The sequence below is a fragment of the Canis lupus genome, chromosome 13, assembly GCF_048164855.1.
Source record: "Canis lupus baileyi chromosome 13, mCanLup2.hap1, whole genome shotgun sequence".
Lineage (NCBI taxonomy): Eukaryota > Metazoa > Chordata > Mammalia > Carnivora > Canidae > Canis > Canis lupus.
The window spans coordinates 46,697,810-46,716,870 of record NC_132850.1 but is presented as its reverse complement, the minus strand read 5'-3'; the positions used below and the strand labels follow the sequence as shown (position 1 = coordinate 46,716,870).

General features: G+C 38.7%; 2 long non-coding RNA genes across 2 annotated transcripts in view; both read left to right on the top strand.

Moving 5' to 3' along the window:
• LOC140603047 (uncharacterized) overlaps positions 1-19,061 on the top strand; it is a 246,415-nt gene that overhangs the window by 162,526 nt on the left and 64,828 nt on the right. The gene's annotated exons all lie outside the window — the stretch shown is intronic.
• On the top strand, positions 160-3,858 carry LOC140603050 (uncharacterized). The gene is made up of 2 exons (XR_012006098.1): positions 160-813; positions 2,351-3,858. It is a non-coding gene; the product is annotated as an uncharacterized lncRNA (long non-coding RNA).

Here is a 19,061-nt window from a genome sequence, read left to right as displayed (position 1 = left end):
CACTCTAGGCTCTGGGACGAGCACAATATCTCCACCGCAAGGAAGCAGTAATCTTCCAGCGGGCAAAACCAAAGGCTTTTGCCGCCCACCTCAACTCCAAAAGATGGGACCTGGGGCCTACCACCATTCATGGCGCAGGGAGGGGAGTGGGGAGTGAGCGAGAGATAGAGAGATTGATTGATTGAGATGGGACCCTTGAAAAATTCCAGGCTAGTAATTCACTTGACAGTGGGATCTCTTTCTGGGATGGTGAGGAAATGTGGGGTGGCCCAAGATAGAGAAGGAACAAGGCTGTGGCCCGTGGCTCAGGCTGAGGAGCAATGAAGAAGAGTGGCAAGTGCTAGTTGGAAAAAGCCTCTCCAGACCAGGACTTAATGAGCCCACCAGCCAACAAAACACGGTTGCAAGTAAAAGGCATGGCACTGGAAAGAGGCTCTTGGCATGTAAGGACAAAAAGGAAGTAGGAGTCAAGGAAAAAGAGTCACAGAATGGGCCACTGTAATTAGTAATTCCTTTAATTTTTTTATGTAAATTCAATTTGTCAACACATGGTATAACATCCAGTGCTCATCCCATCAAGTGCCCTCCTCAGTGTCCGTCACCCAGTCACCCATCCCCTCACTCACCTCCCCTTCTGCATCCCTTTGTTTGTTTCCTAGGGTTAGGAGTCTTTCATGGTTTAGAAAACACCATTTGTAAAGAGGGGTATGAAGCACAGAGCCTCATTCTTAAACTGCTAGCCTGGAGAAAAACACAAAAATCACAATCTTTAAAAACCCTCTTGAAGTCACTGAGGAGCACAAGCAAGTTCTGGTAGGTTTGCATTATGCTTAGGCATCGACAAGCCTTATTCTAAAATCCCAAAGGTGCAGAGTTCATGAGTGGTAAGAGGATGCTTCTGGTTAACGCTGAGTGATCTTAAAACTTCTCTCTGTGTTTATGGGATTCCATTATATACTTCTGGACCCACAAACAGTTCTATTTAGGAGAGAAGCCAAGCCCTAACAAAGTGCTCCAAGTACAATGAGGGTACTTGAGAGCAAGCACTTAAAAAGCATTCTGCTCTGAAACGTAACTGCTAATAACATACATTAGGTGGTTTCCATTATCCCTAAATAATGTCTTGGTTCCAGACAAGTTCTTCTGCTTCTATATTTATTCCTCCCCAAGATAGTGAAATCTAAATCCTCACTGACGCTGTAGCTCTTGAAGTCGTGGTCAGTGATTGCAGACTCCGGGCATGTTCTCTCAGAGGGAAAGGAGCAGTGAGACCAGGTGAAAGCTTTAGAGTTATAAACCTAGGATTTTTTTTTTTTTTTAAGAAGAGGGCACATAAATACGCTCAAATTCAGTGATAACAAATCTCAGTTTTCTTGCTCAGACTCTGATATATGCAATCATATACCTCTAAATTCCTCTTCTTTTTTTTTTTTTAAAGATTTTATTTATTTATTCATGAGAGACACACACACACAGAGAGAGAGAGGCAGAGACACAGGCAGAGGGAGGAGCAGGCTCCATGCAGGGAGCCCGACGCAGGACTCGATCCCGGGTCTCCAGGATCACACCCTGGGCTGAAGGCGGCGCTAAACCGCTGAGCCACCTGGGCTGCCCTAAATTCCTCTTCTGTTTGTGTAATTATTATGGTAAATATTAATGCATTTACCATGCCTCAGAAGAGTGTAACCAGCTCCTCTCTGCACTACAGTCCTGTTTCCACAAAGGACACGTTTGAGAAGTTAGAAAGCTTGGCTTGGCTCAGAATGAGGCTGATCTCATTCATCTGTCTGAAGCTGAGCAGGTATGTCAGATAATTGAGAAAGGTTGATCTGAGTCAAGCAAATATTTGAACACTTGGGTCGTGGAAAATCTGCCTCATATTAAACTCATGGGTAAAAGAATAATTTTCTCTTTTGACTTGGGTTTGAGATTTAATATATATTTTGGAAAAATAAGTGTATATCAGAACAGTGTGGTTTTTTGATGTATCTGCTCATATTTAAAACTGAGTATATAATCTAAAACAAGCTTTTTTCCCCCTCTTCAAACAAGTAACCTAGAGGCTATTGTAAAGCACAGCCTAGCAAATATTTGGTTTCTGGTTCTCTTTATCTCGCGTTTATGGGAAAAACTAAGGGTCTTCTGTTTCATAGTTAAAAGTGATGCTTCTAATTCACCCACAGTGGGATATGTTGTGTTCTTTTCTTTAGGAGTAGAAGTAGATTTTTGGTGAACCATTTGTAGGGCTAAGCCAAACATCATCCCAGAACACTAGCACATATTTGTGTGATTAGGATTCATAATAATAATAGAGAAAAATCTGAAAGAGTTTTGTTCTCTTGTTATACAGATGAGTCTCCCAAGTTCCAGAAAGGTTGAAGCTACATGGTGACCAAACAGAAAGTAGAGCCCAGGCCTGACTCTCCAGCAGAACTTCCACTATTAAGAGTCACGTGAACCATACTGGTTTAGTACTGACCAGATTACTCACCTGTTTGGGTAATTAATTAATCACTGCTTTGACTCTAAAATAAATTGTCCAAATATAAAGGCCTTGATGATCAACTCTAGGTAATATATCTTCCTGCTGAAATTTTCCCTGTCCTGAAAGTATCTTCTTTCACTGTCTTACTCTGCTTGGGCTGCCATAACAAAATACCATAGATGGGCAGCTTAACAACAGAAATTTATTTCTCAGAGTTCTGGAAGCTGGAAGTTCTCAAGATCAAGATATCAGCATGGTTGTGTTCTTGGGGAAGACCCTCTTTCTGACTGTTGTCTTGCTGTATCTTCTATATGCTGGACAGAGAAAGAGCAACATACTCTCAAGAAGCTCTCTAGCCTCTTCTCAGGTCACTGATCTGAGGGCTCTATCCTTAGGACTTCACTGAATCCAAATTATATACCAAAAGCCCCACCTCCAGTATCACACTTGGGGCTAAAGCCTTAACATACGAGTTTTGGGAGGAGACAAACTCAGTTGTAGCACTTTCCATCACTTCTACGTTCTCTTCATTTACCTTCCTAAGATGAGTTTGGGAGATCAAAACAAAAGTTGGTTATTAGTTTTTCCCCTCCGGCATTGAAAATGGCATCTGGGACCCACATACAATATCTGACATGCCACATGTTCAATATTTTTGGAATAAGTGGAAGAGCCAGTTTTCAGTTCTTAGTTAAAAATCAGTGGCTCAGCTGATTTTAAAAGATAATCCTCTACATGAATCTTAACTAGAACTCATGAAGATGACTGCTTCCTCTTTCACTTTTTACTGGTTCTACCTTACTGACTGGCCCATCTATAACTTACTGATTGAAACTTCTCCTAATATTGGGTGGTGCATATGAATGCAGAAAATTCTTCCTATCTGGACATATGCATTTGTTTGTGAACCTAAGTGATTTTTCCTCTGTGATTGTCTGTGACAAAACCTTGAGGTATGTCATAACAAAAAGGAAGAGAGAGTTGAAAACACATTATCACACAGACACAGATTATATATACTTCATTTATGTATCATCAGACAGATTTCTTTTTTTCTGAATTTCTTCAATGGGAACTCTTCAATGAATTCTTCAAACAGTGACTATAGTAGGCACTTTCCATTCTTTTCAGTCATCAAACTGAGCTTTTTAAAACAGACTTGCACCCGTGTACATAGCTATCAGCTTAAAACCATAGAAATACTACATTTTCCCCCAGTCTCTGCATACTGCCATTAACTCATCCCAATGCTGACTTTGTCTTTTCCTTTAAGAATAGAAACAAAAGCATTTTCTAAAGGTTTTCACTTAAGAAAAAAAAAAAAAAGACAAATTGGCCTGGATAGTAAAAGATAAACACTTTGCCTGTGATAATTGCAATATACTTTAGGAAAATCACCAAAAGACATCAATGTTAAATGCCAAAACATCTCTAAGAAATGACAGAAAGAACATTATGTTGGCATGAAATGTCGCTCTAGATCTGTCTTTGCCTCAAGTAGTCAACAAACTTTCTTTCTATTATTTTCATAGTAGAAGCAAAGATCATTTGTTTCTCTTTTTTTCTCCTTCCTTTCTTCCTCCATCCCTTTATCTCTTATTTCTTTCTTTCTTTCCTTCCTCCCTCCCTTCCTTCCTTTCTACTTTCTTTCTTTCTTTCTTTCCTTCCTTCCTTCCTTCCTTCCTTCCTTCCTTCCTTCCTTCCTACCTTCCTTCCATCCCTCCTTCAAGTCTTAATATATAATTTGAAAGTATGGAAAAATTATATTTGAGATCTTTCAAATACTTTTTGCTAATATGATTCTCTTTTGTTTTTGCTTTTTAAAGATCACGCTCAAAGTGTTGTTTTTTTTTTAAGTCCACGTACTTCAGTGGAGACTGTTCTAATCATTAAAGTACATTTAGAAAATCCTTATAAGCTAAAATTTCTTATGTTACTTAGATTGGGATAAAGATTCTTTTTTTTAAAAAAGATTTATTTATTTACTTACGAGAGAGAGAGAGAGAAGAGAGAAGAGAGAGGAGCACATGCACATGTTAGGGGAGGGGAGGAGGGAGAAAGAGAGAATTTCAGGCAGACTCTGCACAAAGCACAGACCAGTGCAGGGCTTGATCCCACTGCCATGAGATCACAACCTGAGCCAAAACAAAGAGTTGGATGCTTAACCAACTGCACCATGCAAGGGCCTGTGGAATAAAGATTCTTAATAGGAAATTTTCTTTATATATTTTTATATTGGAGGCTCCTACATTTCTACAAATGGAATAAGTCACAAGGAAGTTATCTATAAAATTAATGCCTATAAAAATACTAAGATCTGGGCAGCCCTGGTGGCTCAGCAGTTTAGGGCAGCCTACAGCCCAGGGTGTGATCCTGGAGACCCGGGATTGAGTCCCATGTCGGGCTCCCTGCATGGAGCCTGCTTCTCCCTCTGCCTGGGTCTCTGCCTCTCTCTCTCTCTCTCTCTCTCTCTCTCTCTCTCTCTCTCTATCTCTCATGAATAAATAAATAAAATCTTTTTTTTAAAAAAAGATCTATGGTTGTAGAATAACCTTTGTTAACCATGCTTTAAAAAATAATTTAAGTTTTTGTTTTTTGTTTTGCTTTGTTTATGATGAATGGTATGGTTCTTTCTAGATGTAGAGATTCCTTTATGATTATTCTCTTATTTAATTTTACAGGGCTTTGTCTTATAAAGCAGTATAAATGAATTAAAGATCTTTAATATAAAGTGAATCTACTCAATCAAATTAACTTGAAAAAGCTAGTTGAATCAAATCAAACAGTTATGCCGAGAACAAGTAGTTGAATGCAATCAAATGCTATTTATAAAAGTATTTTCTAATGATTTTTCTCCCAAGATAATTGGTGGCTTAATTACTCCTTTTATCCTAACTCAGCCTGTGTGAACATCACTGAAATAGAATAAAAGATAGTGTACATACAAGTGATATAGGAAAAACTTGTCCAGCAAAGTCACAAAAGATGAAAATTTAGAATATTTACCTTTTTAAGAAAATTTAATTCCAATATAGTTAGCATGCAGTGTTATACCAGTTTCAGGTGTGCAATATAGTGATTGCATAATTCTACATATTACTCACTGCTCACTATGATAAGTGCACTCTTAATCCCCTTCATCTATTTCACTTATTCTTGACCCAGAAAACAGACTCTGAACTCTAGAGAACAAACTGATCCTTACCAGAGGGGAGATAGAATACTTAACTCTAAAAAAAAGAATCCTATTTTAAAAGTATTTGTGGATAAAAATAAAATAAAAAATAAATAAAATAAAAGTATCTGTGGAAACAGTGTTTTATATTAGAGTGTATTTGATTAATTGCCTTAAATAGCCAGTGACATTTTTTTCTTTGTTATCAGCGCTGGGGGACGGAGGAGAGAGGCACTTCATCTATGTAGTCCAAAGGTGTTAAAAAAATATTCCTATCATATAAGGATTTCTTAAAGCAATTTAAGTGAAGAATTCTCTTGCTGGAGGGTGGAAATGCTCATCGTGTGTGTTCCCTGATCGCTTTACAATCATAGATGCAACTGTGTTGACCTCCTTAACTACATGGAATTTAGTTTAACCTGAACATAAGAATATGTCTGGTTCTTTCCTCCTATTCACCAACTTTATCTCTCAACAATGTGTAGTAAAGAAACTTCTGCAAATAAATGTTACCTCTACTTTTCTTGCTATTGTGATCTGACTGTTGACTAATTATAATTGTCAATAGTTTATAAGGAATTCTATAGAATACATTAAAATACATATGCCCAGAGTGACAATAAAAATATTTAATAGCCATTATAATAAAACCAATCCAAGTGAGTGCCTGCTGGATAAAGCAGAAGGAATGCCAGCCAGTAAACAAGCACTTTAGCCAGTTTGGTTTATGCCAGTTGAATATCAGTTTTGTGTACACAAACATCCAACAGCGGACCCATAAAGGAAAACATAATGTGTATCAACAATATTTATTGAACTCTTTTCAGTGCGATCTGTTTAGTGTGTTTGTGTGCATGTGCATGCATACATACAAATATGTGCATATGAATAGGGAGATAATCTCTAATATAAAACACTGTTTCAAAGTACATCATTCTTAAACACAGTGCTCCAATATCATAAATCGCAGTTAGAATAGTTTGCGAAAGCCGATTTAACAGAAATACTGAACATTGGCAGTGAAAATTGGAATATATCCCCTTAGCCAAACTTTACCTTATAATTTGAAAAAGAATAATTGTGCTCATGGCATAGCTTTTATTGCCCTTTATCACCTAAAATATGATATGTTAAATTTCTACTTCTCTTCTTAGCTGGGTGTGATTAGGAGTAGAATTTATAAACCAGGAAACTGTCAGAGCCATATCTCCTTATCTCATTCTCTATGACTTTGCAGGATTCCCTTTTCTCAGTTATCTTATTGGTAAAACAATGATTCCATTAGAGACGAGAGAAATACATACACTTAAAAAATAAAAGGTGGCAGGCTACTGCTTGTAATGATTACATTAGCTATCCCCTAAGCTTTCCCTGCTCCTTAAATACATAAACCATCACTAACAGAATCCATGGGAACATCTCCAATTTGTGGCCAATGAAATCATTATGGTGTTTAAATTTAGAACTATACTCTACAATTACCTTTTGTATATCTGTGGTAACAATTTCTGTCTTGAAGTGCTTCTCATAAATGCTTGTGGAGGATTATCTTCCAGTTTTGCAGATGGCAAAAGTAAGGAGTAAGTGTATTGTAAATTCTCAGAGTTAAGTCAGAGATTTTCTTTCTGATTCCCAGTTTATCTGTGAGACCCAACATGATGATTCAATTGTTTTTCAGTCCTTTGAACAAATCAATACAAAATGTGTTGTTTCCCTTTGTTCATAAACAGTCACATATTAATATTTAATAATAAAAGAATTTTTAATTTTCAAAAAATTAGAATGATTTTCCCATATAATAGCTTAGTACTTTTTAATATAATTACTTCAGAGTTAACTTTTCTAGGTGAAGATGAATATACCTTGCTTTTCTCTAGGCAGTTCTATATTTTGTCATCAAGTCAAATGTGCATATATCACAGGTTTGATTAAATAATGCTCACAGTAAACACCAACGATAGGTGCACACAGCACTGGGTTGAAAGCATTGTAAAAGCCAGCAGCTGTTCTGTGTAAGGGGCTAATTATGCATGATGAGTGTCTAATTTGAGAGCAACACAGAGCTCATTTCATGTAAACAGCAAAGTAATTGATGTGACACAGTGTATTGCTTATGGATTTTTTTTTTTTTTTTACTGACCTTACAAAGTGTAAAGATGAAGAATGAGTGAATGCCACTCACTAGTCTTGACTCAGGAACCAGGGAAGGGAGTAAATTTTCCTTGGGGAAGGACATATGACTTGTGCATGCTGCCGGATGATTCTGAATACTTCACTACTTAAATAGTAATTTCTTGGTTCAGTACAAAGGCTGTGCATTATATGGAAGGTCGATTATGACTTTCCTCTATATACACCTGCAAAATAGAAAAGGTACTCAGTGGTGTGAACATATTGACAAATTCAGAAAATCAACCACAAAATTCTCCTTTAACAACTTGTCTCAGATTTATGAAAAATTGTGATTGAAGTATATCTGATGAAATAAATATTTTAAGCCTGACTAAATATAAAACATTACTGATCCTGATTCCTTCTTTAAATTTCATAAATTATTACAAAGAAGGGGCATCTGTTTGTACTTGGTTTCTTGCATTCTAAGGCAGGCCACATCAAGCTATATATCACCTCAGAATCTGCAGAGACCAACCTACACTCAGCTCTGTGATAACAGAGAGCATTTTCATCTCGCTTATCATTCCATCCAAAATGTGTGTTCTAGTGTCTGGCACATAGTTGGCAATTAAAGAATTTGTTTTGCATCAAAGAATGAATGGATGGAAATAGAGTAGTTATATGATTATCCAATTGCTTTGAGCTCTAATGATGTCATATCTATGTAATTCAATGGACAATTCCTTATGATTTCCATGTATTCCTAATAATTTGTTTTATCTTCTACAGGGGAAGTAGCATAATAAATCCCACTTGGTTAGGTGAGACCCTTAGGAGGTTGTATCATCCAGACCAATGTACTGTCACCAGATAAATGATATAACCACTTATAGGAAAAAAACACATACTTTTGAAATGAATAGACTAAGGGTCATATTCCATGTTACTTAAACTCTCTGAGCCCCAGGTCCCTTGTTCTAATACTCACCTCATATATGTGCTGCCGAAGCGAGCATTTAATACTCACCTCGAAGAGTTGTTTTATTAGATAAAAAAACAACTATAAACTCTCTAGCATCACACCCAATAACATATAGTTGGTCCAGATTACACATTAGCCCCTTCACTTTTCTTTATAGCTATATGTACAGACTTGTTATATCCATATTGATAATTTGAGGGAAAGAATTCTTAAGAATCCATTAAAGTATTAACCTTCTCTTTTAATTTCACTGTAACCAGTGAATTGTACATGATTCTGCTGTTTTCCCTTATAGCTTTGCATGATCTATCATCTGCTTATTTGATCTAGTGCCTACAAAACATATAAACTGCTCTTTGCCTTAGATGGACTCATTATCCAGATTAAGCATACACACACAGACATAGATTTATAGCAAGAACAGAAACAGTTACTTAAAGGAAATCAACATTAAACTCGATGGGCCATATTAAAACCACGTTAAATCCACCTGAGTGGCACTTTCCTCTTGACAGGGTAATTGTAGGGGTGGGTAGTGAGGCTGAAGGGTGAAGTGATTGCACAGATGGTAAGAGGGTGGGAGACAGGTGTTTGAATAGACTCAACCTTCTCACTAGGTTTGTCCAACTCAGTGATTCTCAATATATTTTTCTTGCCCCACATTCCATTTTTATTAGTATTAGTTCTGCAGATGTCCATTGGGTAAACAGATACAAATGACAGTAAAGTATGCTTAAATATTAAGCATGACATTGACATGGGCTGATCTGGTCATTGGAGGTTAATTGCATACATAGTGTTCTTTCATGATGGGAGAGACTCTTAAGTGTTTCATGCCATCAGTGGACATGAATTCTGAAAGCTATGAGCAAGTTTGGCTGCCAGAAGAGAATTACCAAATCCTAAAATTTTTATCTGATCACTTATGTTACAGTTAACAGTGCATTATCTTCTCTAGTCCCTATAACGACCAGAAAGGAATAAGCATGGGTAATAGGCCATCTTACTTAATATGGGAAGAAAACTGGAAGGTGCATTAGATTAATTCTGGCCCTGCCAGAGACCCCTCTGACCTAACTGGGCAACATTTGGCCAAAAGTTCCCAAGGCAGTCATCCTGAGGTGTTTGAACCCAGTCATTGCACTAGTAAGGGCAGATTCTGGACACCATTGTTACAGAATGAAGCTGAGAAGCTGGCAGCTCATCTGAAGAAGACTGTGATTGTATAGCAGGAGAGGGTGATGTGAGACTTGCTGTGAAGGAAGTAGAGAACAAAAGATTTTAATAGTCTCCTTTATTTTATAGAAGGTGCTAGTAATGCTTCTCTTTATACAATTACATTCTGTCCTCCAGAGAGGTTCCATATTAACTAAAAAAGGCCTGCAGATCCTCTACTTACGGCTGCTACAAAGGTTTGAATACTGATCATCACTGTCGCTTTCATGGGGGACAATGGCTGACGACTGTTGTATGCATGAAAAACTCGTGAACTCGCTGTCTTCCATCCCTACTGTCCTGCTGCAATACAGAGCCCATTCACAATCCTTGCGATTATAAAGAAGTCTAGAATGTTGGAAAATCAAATGTCAATTACTCCTTCACCCAACACACTGAGTTCTTGTCATGTAATAGGAACCATGGCAAGTACTGGGAAAGAGTAAGCAACAAGGCGGACCTGGCACCCATTTTCCTAAGACTTAAAACCAACTGGTAATCACAGCAAACAGATAAGTACATAAATAAGTATTAAAGAATAATGATGTGAGCTGATGTACAGTAGTAAAATATGCAATGAGCTTGTGTAACAAAGTGGCCTGGCCTAGGCTGGCGGTCAGGCAAATCTTCATCCATTCCCACTGTCCCACCTTCACTCTGGTCATCATCTCTCAGCCTCTGTTTCAGTATATTCTGTCCTAAGACCAGATGAAAAATGGGGAAGAGTCTTTTCATCTTAGGACAGAACATATGTGAAGGCTCTGGGTCAGGAAAGAGGATAGCACAGTTGAACGTGAAGATGAGATCCACAACAGCAAGATCATTTCAGTCCTTATTGGAACTTAGGTTTATCCGTTGTGCAATGAGACACCAATGAGAAATGGAAACAGAGGCTAAAGGTGATATTTTTAAAAGCTCACTTTGGATGTGTTGCCGGGAATTGGAAGGATAAAACCTGGAAGCGGGGGAAGGAGCTAAGAGACTTCGATAATATTCGGAGTGAGAGAGGATGGCTGCAACTAGGGTGGGGCAGTGGGAATGGAGGGAGAAGAACGTGCATATGTAAAATGGCTTTTCCAAAAACCACCTGGACCTCGTCTTCTCACAGCTATTTAGGCCAAAGTGCTTAAATCCTGTCTTATTTCCTAAGAAATAATTGCTTCCTTCTCTGTAAATAGATAATGGCAATACTTAATATTGTCAAGATTTCAACAATGTCAGATTAATTCACATATGTAGAAGAACAGATTTGAAGTGAAGCTATTTCACTTCTGCTCCTTGAATAAGGGGCCTTCTATACATGACGCATTGAAAATAATCAGTTACGTGTTCTGATAAAATTAGAACTTGATTTGGTTAAATGAAACACCCAGATGTATCATAAATAACTTAAACTGGCAGAATTATAAAGGCACAATATACATTTTATTTAAACCAGCAGTCCTTCCTTACCTAGATAACTCACCGACAATGGCTACTCAATGTCTTAATTCACTTGTCTCTGTCTTAGCTCATCTTCCCCTCTGGCTGTCTCAGTGGTCTGGTGGCCTTTCCTGCATTTCACTACTTCCTTTTGTGCTAAGTCCTCTGCTCTCCCCTTCTTGTATTCCCTCCTTTTTCCTGTTTGCTACTAGCACTTTCTTTTGCACCTCTACATCCCTTCCACCTACTTTCTCATCTTTTGCTGCACACTACACTGATTTCTTGCCCTCTCCTCTGTTCTTGACTCTTCTTTTCTTCCCTTACTCATATTTCTCTCTGGGAGACTCTGCTACTTTTCAGTGGAGAGAGGGAGTTAAATTACAAACCTGCCCAGCCAGGAATGACACCCTGTGCCTCTAATGAAGTCAGGAGAAGCTGACAGGACAAAGCAAGGAGCACTAGCTCTACAAAATCCTGTGATGGTAACTGGGGCTTTCTTAAGGCTCCATCCATCAGCACCAGGTTTTTTTTTTTTTCCTATGAGGTCAGCTTTCATGTCTGAATTCTGTCATTGAAGCTACTCCTTTGGATGAGGGCATTCATTACCAGATGGAGGGCAAATATTAGCACATTTTCCATAAACAAATACTATCACACATAGAAAATTGGGAAAAATCCTCTCACACACCATCAGTTTATAGAATTTTAGACTTGTGAGGGACATTGGGCAAATTTGAAGAGCATGTTAGTTTGTGAGAATAATTAGGTATCATCTACCAGGGAGAAGGCCCTATGGAGGTAGTATTAAGGGCAGTTTCATTTTTATGGGGTGGAGAGGGAAGGACAGCTTAGAGGGAATGGAGACTGATGTGGTCATCCAGGAGGCCCATGGGAAGAAGATGCCAGGAAAGAAAGCCATCCTCATAAGCCACAGCAAACAATATAAAGGATGCCCCCTCTGTATCTGGGCGTATGGAGGTGCTGGACCAGGTATGTACGGCCTTGACATCGGAGACTATGTTCAGCCACTTGTGAATTTTAGCTGCCCAAATATCTAAAGTCAGAGAAGAAGGAATATGAAGGTTTGCAGATTTTTGTGTATTTATTGAACAAATAATTATTAAGCCTTTACTTTGTTAGGCACTGTTTTTGGCAGTGAGAATACAGTCGTGAACAAAACAAAGTTTCTATCCTTAAGAAGCTAATATGCTCATGTAGAAGACAGAAAAACCCCCAAACAAATAAATGTACTATTACTATTCTTACTATTATAGCTACTATTACTACTATTACTGTAGCTACTATTATTTCTATACTAGTACTACTAATGATAAGCAATTCTTATATAATGCTTTTAACTGACCAAGTATTTTTCTGATTATCTTACATGTATTAACTCCCTTAATTCTCACAACCCTCTTTTAAGATAGATACTATCATAATTCTCCTTTTACAGATGAGGCACAAATAGTTTAAGTACAGTGTTCAGAGTCACAGTCTAAGTGAAGAGTTATATGATGTCAGTGACAACTATTCTGAGGAAAAATAAAGATCTAGAAATAGAAGTAATAGAATTAGAGAGTGACAACATAGTCTTTGGAATCTGAGATCTTGGATCAAGAGGCTATACCTGAGTTCTGTGATTTTAGGGAGATTATACCGTTTTTATTTTGGGCCTCAGACTTCTCATCTGTTCAATGAGGATAATAAAACCTAGTAAGAGGAGTTTCCGTAAGCATAAAATAAAATAAAATTATATAATCATTGTAAGAGACTTAGCACAGGCCTGGCATACAATACATACATCAAAATTAACAGGGCTTGAAGCTCAACAATAGCCAAAACAAAGTTAGATGAAAAGAAGTTGCTTGTGGCTGAATGTCTCTAGGATGGGAAAGAATTATGTTTCCTTAAGGATTTAGTAACTCGGAGGACTAAGGAATATAGAAGATTCAGATCTTCCCAAGGGAAATGGGCTCTTTCAAGAAATGAATGTTTTTGGCAGATGCAAGAGGGTAGAGGCTCCGCAAGGAGCTCAGACTGGCTAGAAGGAGGGAGCAGTGAGCGTGGTAGAGAAGTTGAGCCCTAGGGGTTGTAGGGCTTTTCTACTAAAGGGGACTACTGTGGCCAGAAGGAACCCTTTCGGTCACACAACACAGACCAACAGTGCAAGGTCTGGGGCCAGCCTGGAGCCTTGTTCCTTAAGGACATCTTACCTGCAAAGTGCAGGTAGATCTTTGTACAGATCTAAGAGGACAGAACGTGGTCTGAATCACTGACATCTGCTTTCCTTAGTCTTCTATAACCTCATAATCCCCCTTTTTGCTCTTCCCAGACCTGCTGTGTTTGACAAGAACCCTGATAATATTTACCATTGTTGTAATATGAAAAAATAAACATCTCTTGCCTCTAATGTGCTTCTCAGTTTCTTTCTCCTCCCTCTAATCATGGTCCTTGCTTATCAAACAGTTCTGCTGCATTATTAACAATCCAAGATGTGACCAAGTTCATTCAAAGGATATCTCAGAGAGACATGTGACTTTTGGCTGATTGTTTGGCATACTGTAAAAAGGTAGGCCTTGTGATCCTAGATGATTTTCTTGTTAATTGTTAATAAAAAAGACTTTAGGAACCATGACCTCTGCCCAGAGTCAAAATAAAAAATGTTTAGGGCCAATGTTAAATTGTACATTGGCATGGCAGCCAATGTTCATGGCTCAGAAGTGAAGATTAATGGATTTTATGCTGGATTTTGCCAATACTATCTTCTAACAATTTTTGGAAATTCATTTAGCCTGTTCATGTCATCCTTTTTAGTGTGTTAGACCATAGTATGGCTTCAGTAGGATTTGTGTATCACTTGTATTGGGGCATTCAATCATGAGAGAATAATTTAGTGCAATAACTTTATGGAGATAAGAGGCAAGGAGAGTACAACGTAAACTTTGGTATATTGTAGAACATGAAGTTTTAACCCATGTGATAGCTTTAATGAAAACAACAACATGGATGGACCTAGTGGGCAGAGAAATAAGTGAAATAAGCCAGAGAAAGACAACCACCCTGTGATTTAACTTATATGTGGACTAAAACACAAAGCCCATGAACAACAAAAGCAGAAACAGTCCCATAAATACAGAAAACAAACTAGTGGGTGATGGATGGGAGGGATGTGAAGAGATGGGCAAAATGAGTGCAGGAGAATGAGAGGCACAGGTTTCCACATATGGAATGAATAAATCATGGGGATGAAAAGGCACCACATAAGGAGCAGAGCCACTGATATTGTAACAGTGCTGTATGGTGACATCGGGAAACTATACTGCGAGTGTAGCAAAAACACTGTGTTGTACTCCTGAAACTACTGTAACATTGTGTGTCACTATGTTTGAATTAAAAAAGTAAATTTATTTAAAAAAATAAGCATAGTTTTCCAAACCACTCTTGATATTATTTAGTTACATTTGAGAAGCATTAGAGGTAGAAAGTGTTAGGGGGAAGAATTTCCACATGTTTATCATTATCAATGCTTTCATTAAATGCCTAAGTAAATATGAACCCTTTATTGAATACCTAAAAAATACTTGCTGGTGGTATATAGCTGCTTGTTCTTCTTGGTCTACCAGATACTCTGTGGCCACTTTTGAGTCTTTCATAATGAGTTGGAGCTAGTGCTGTCAATTGCTCTTTTGGCCTGAAATTTTTATTATTAGTATTAGTATTAGTATTTTATTTTATTTAATTTTTCCCCAGCTTTAGCCTCTACATAGTCTCTAAATTTGATTCAAATGCCTTACTTTTTTAGTTAAATTTCCTGAGACAACCTGGAAGGACTGTCACCTCTGAAATTTAAAGTTGTGTTCTTCAACCTGTATTCTCACACACAGAACTAATTAGGCACTCAGTCTATTAATAGTCATCCCCAAGGTGAATAATTTGCTCTTTCTTCTTTTATTTGAAGGACTCTGTGTCCTTTGAGTGTGCAACCATGTGGACCTATAGTTAATAGAGAATCAACATTTTTTTAGAGTTGATCCATAGGCCCTTCAGAGAAGTTGTAATAAGAGATTCAAATGGCAAACAACACAAAAAGAACAGGGTAAAAAAGCTTACGGGAAACCAGCTGGTAAACCTAAAGAGTGTTTTGAGTGATCTTTTTGAAAATATACACGTTAATAGCTCTAGCCTGGATTGATGGACTTGTAGGTCACATCTAAGCAGAAATTATTGCTTTCAGTATAAAAAAAGTCAGTTTCACATTAACTTTTCAAACATATTTTGCTGAATTTCTAGCAAATCAAAAGGATCATTCTCTATTTTTGAAGGTTTTTAAATATTAAAAGAAACCAGTCATTGGACAGGATAATATGGGGTGGATGTTTGACAAGCAGGTTTTTATCTTTGAAAGAGTTGTATAAATGCTGAAAAAAACCACTTGTGGCTTTTTCAGCCATAAATTACTTCAGCATCTGGTACAGCAGGCTCTGAATAAATAATTGTTGAATTAATGAAAGAATGTAGTAACCTATGCAAAGCAGAGACTGCAAAATATTTGGAGCTTTTGGTATACAAAAACGGGGATACTCCCTTCCTTTTTTCCCTCTGTAACTTCAGTGTTCCCCAAGCTGACTCTGACTCTCTCTCCAACTGTGGCCAGTAGTGTGCTATGAAGGGGATAGGGTGACACCCATAGCTTAGGGAATGTCTCTAGATTCTGCTTCTTGCCCTGTGTTCTGAATATTCTTGCCCCAGCCTAGAATACCTGGTTTCTCTTATGCTGGTTGACCTCAGTTATGCCCCTTGTCCAGCCCTTGCTATCTACCTGGTTTTAAATTTAAGTCTCAGTGTTGACTCCTTCCTTTGATCACCATGAACCATAATCTGCGGAGCTGTCCTGTCCTACCCAAGCTCCAGATCTCGAAACATTGGGTATCCACTAATGAAAGAGTTGTTTGGACGTCAGTCTCTGAGTATCTTTCCTAGTCCTACCACATCTATGACAGTGGCTAGGCATGCCAGGGTTCTTTCCCTGCCAGTATAACTAAGTTATTTCTTCTGGAACTTTCATAACTTGACCAGGATACACCCAGAGCTCGAAATTCCAGGACTTCAGATTCCAGATAGTTAGCTAGAGATAAAGATGGAAACTTGACTTAACAAAGTTCCAAAAACCTGCTGTGTCCTGAGGCACCATGGTGCCTTCCACATGGGTGATCTGAGTTCAACCAGTAGTATTGGGGTGTAAGCATTTTAACCAGAGCATTCCAAGACCCCAGACTATTGTGCAGAAATTCACCAGCAAACAGAGACCCTACCATTCTTTCTCCATCAATAAAGGTATCACTGCTACCTAGGATTTCAGAGCAGCTTAGCCCAACTTCCTATCCTCTATGCTCAGGAGGAGAGGGTGAGAAGCAGATGGAAGCTGCCCTCCAATCTGGAGCCCCAGGGCCTCCCAGCCTCATGTGTGGAGGCCCAGGCTGGAAGAGAGAATCAAGGAGGCCAGATGTAGTGTCCATCCTTTCCAGTCTTTGTTTATGGACAGCAGTGTCCCGCAGGCTGCTGTCCTACTTGCAGTACATCTTTTTTTTCCCTCCTGACTCAGGTGATGATGTCATGAAATACTCATGAGGCAATATAGGGTAGAGGTCAAGAGCTGAGGTCTTGGAGCAGTACCGCCTGGATTCCAAGCTTAGTTGTGTATATATCAGTCAGAGAATTTGAGCAATTTGCTTAAACTCCCTGGAATTCATGATCTTCCTTGTAAAGTGAAACCTCATCATTCCACAAGTACCTATTGTGCTGCTTCTCTGGAAGGCACTATTTGGGAGCTGAGGACACAGCCATAAGTGAATTAGGTAAGTTGCCTGCCACCATGGAACTTAAGTTCTAGAGGGGAAAGAGATAATGCACAAAAATGAATGTGTCCTGTTGAAGAGATAAGAGCTATGCAGAAAAATAAAGCAAGGTAAGAGAATAAAGAGTGAGGTGGATTATTTTAGATGGAGTAATCAAATAGTCTTCTCTTAGGAGATGACCGTTGACCATGTGTCTGAATGCAGTCAAGAATAAGTCATGCATGTAACTCGTGTTCCTTTCAGAGAAAACTTCGAATGCAAAGGCTCTGAGGCTGAACTGTGCCTGGGATAATGACACTGCCTGTTATACACAGTTACTGTGGGGTTTATTGGTTAATGCATTTAAGAACTTTTAACTGGCCCTGTACATAAATGTTTCTTGACAAATGCTGGTTGTTAGGATTATCAGACTGCTTCATATATTCTGGCCCAGCTAGCCCAGTTGTAGCTGAGGTAGGTAGTCCAGGTAGGCGAGGGGAGCAGGGCCACCCTGATGGTTGGAGACACTGCCACCTGCTGGGTCTGCTGGTAAACCTCATGGGTATGTGTAGCATGTTCAGAAGCTGGTGCTGTGTCTCCCATCTGCTGCCCATCCTTCCTCCTATATCTTGTTTTCTACTGGCTACACATCCATTCAGTTCCTTAAGTCAACTCTGCCTTCTGTTTCATATGAGATTCCTGTCATCAGTACTGCCTATGTCACCTGCCAAGCCCCAGCCCACTCTCCATCATGGTGCCAGGGATCCAAGGACAATTGTTTATCATATAGGAAGATGCCTTTAGTCATAGAAGATTGCTCCCGACACATATTTCACTGGGGCCTGGGTTTTTGTCAAATGGCTACCTCCCCCTTAAGTGAAAGAATAAAAAAAGAATAAAAGAAAAAGATTATGGTGGAGTTTAAAGAAAAAGATTATGGTGGAGTTTATCAGTTTATTAGACTGCCCACCTGCTCACTGGGGGTCTGGTGGTCTTATGAAAGAAAAATGGACAAACTCCCACAGAGCTGCCACTGCCTCAGTGCATTCACCATTTGAGGCTTGCACCTGCTCCCACAGACCCTTGACCTTCTGAAGTGGCTCTGTTGAATTATTTGTGATTTGTCATTTTATAAAAGAATAGTATACTTCCGGGTGCCCACAACTTTGTCCATATTTGGAAAAGTGACACGTAGAGAATGGCCTTCTAGTCATTCCTTGGTCTGGCTGCGTATGTGGTGGTATATTTAGTGTTCGCAGATATAAGAGCCCAATTACCCACAAGACTTGCTTACAGAATACATCTTACATGATCCTCTGTGCCTGTGCCCTTACCTAATATCCTGACGTGACATCCTAGAGTTAATAATATTGTCAACTTCAACAGATACTGTGAATCTATTAAAAGCTAGATGTAATGCTAAGACATTTCATTTCATTTTTTAAATTTCATTTCAACCTCACAACAATACTGTAAAACCCAGATGCTCCGTCCATCAGTAGACCACAAGATAACAACTCTATTAATACCCAAATCTCAATAACATGGGTCTGTATCCCTTGTCACTATTAGATGTCCAGCAACTTTACCAGGTTTCCTTCCATGAACTTCTTGGAACCATGAGAAATTCTTCTTGTCCCTAGATTCGGATATGGGCCATATGGGTCTGGGTTTGGACCACTCCTGGGCTTTTCTGCAGGTCTCCTTTTCTTGCCCCAAGACTTGTTTCACTCAAGCGCCTGTTGCTAATCTCCCTGGCACAGCTTTGTCTCAAGTGTAGGCTCAGAAGCTTCCCATATTTCCCTACTGTCATAGGGAAGACTGAAATGT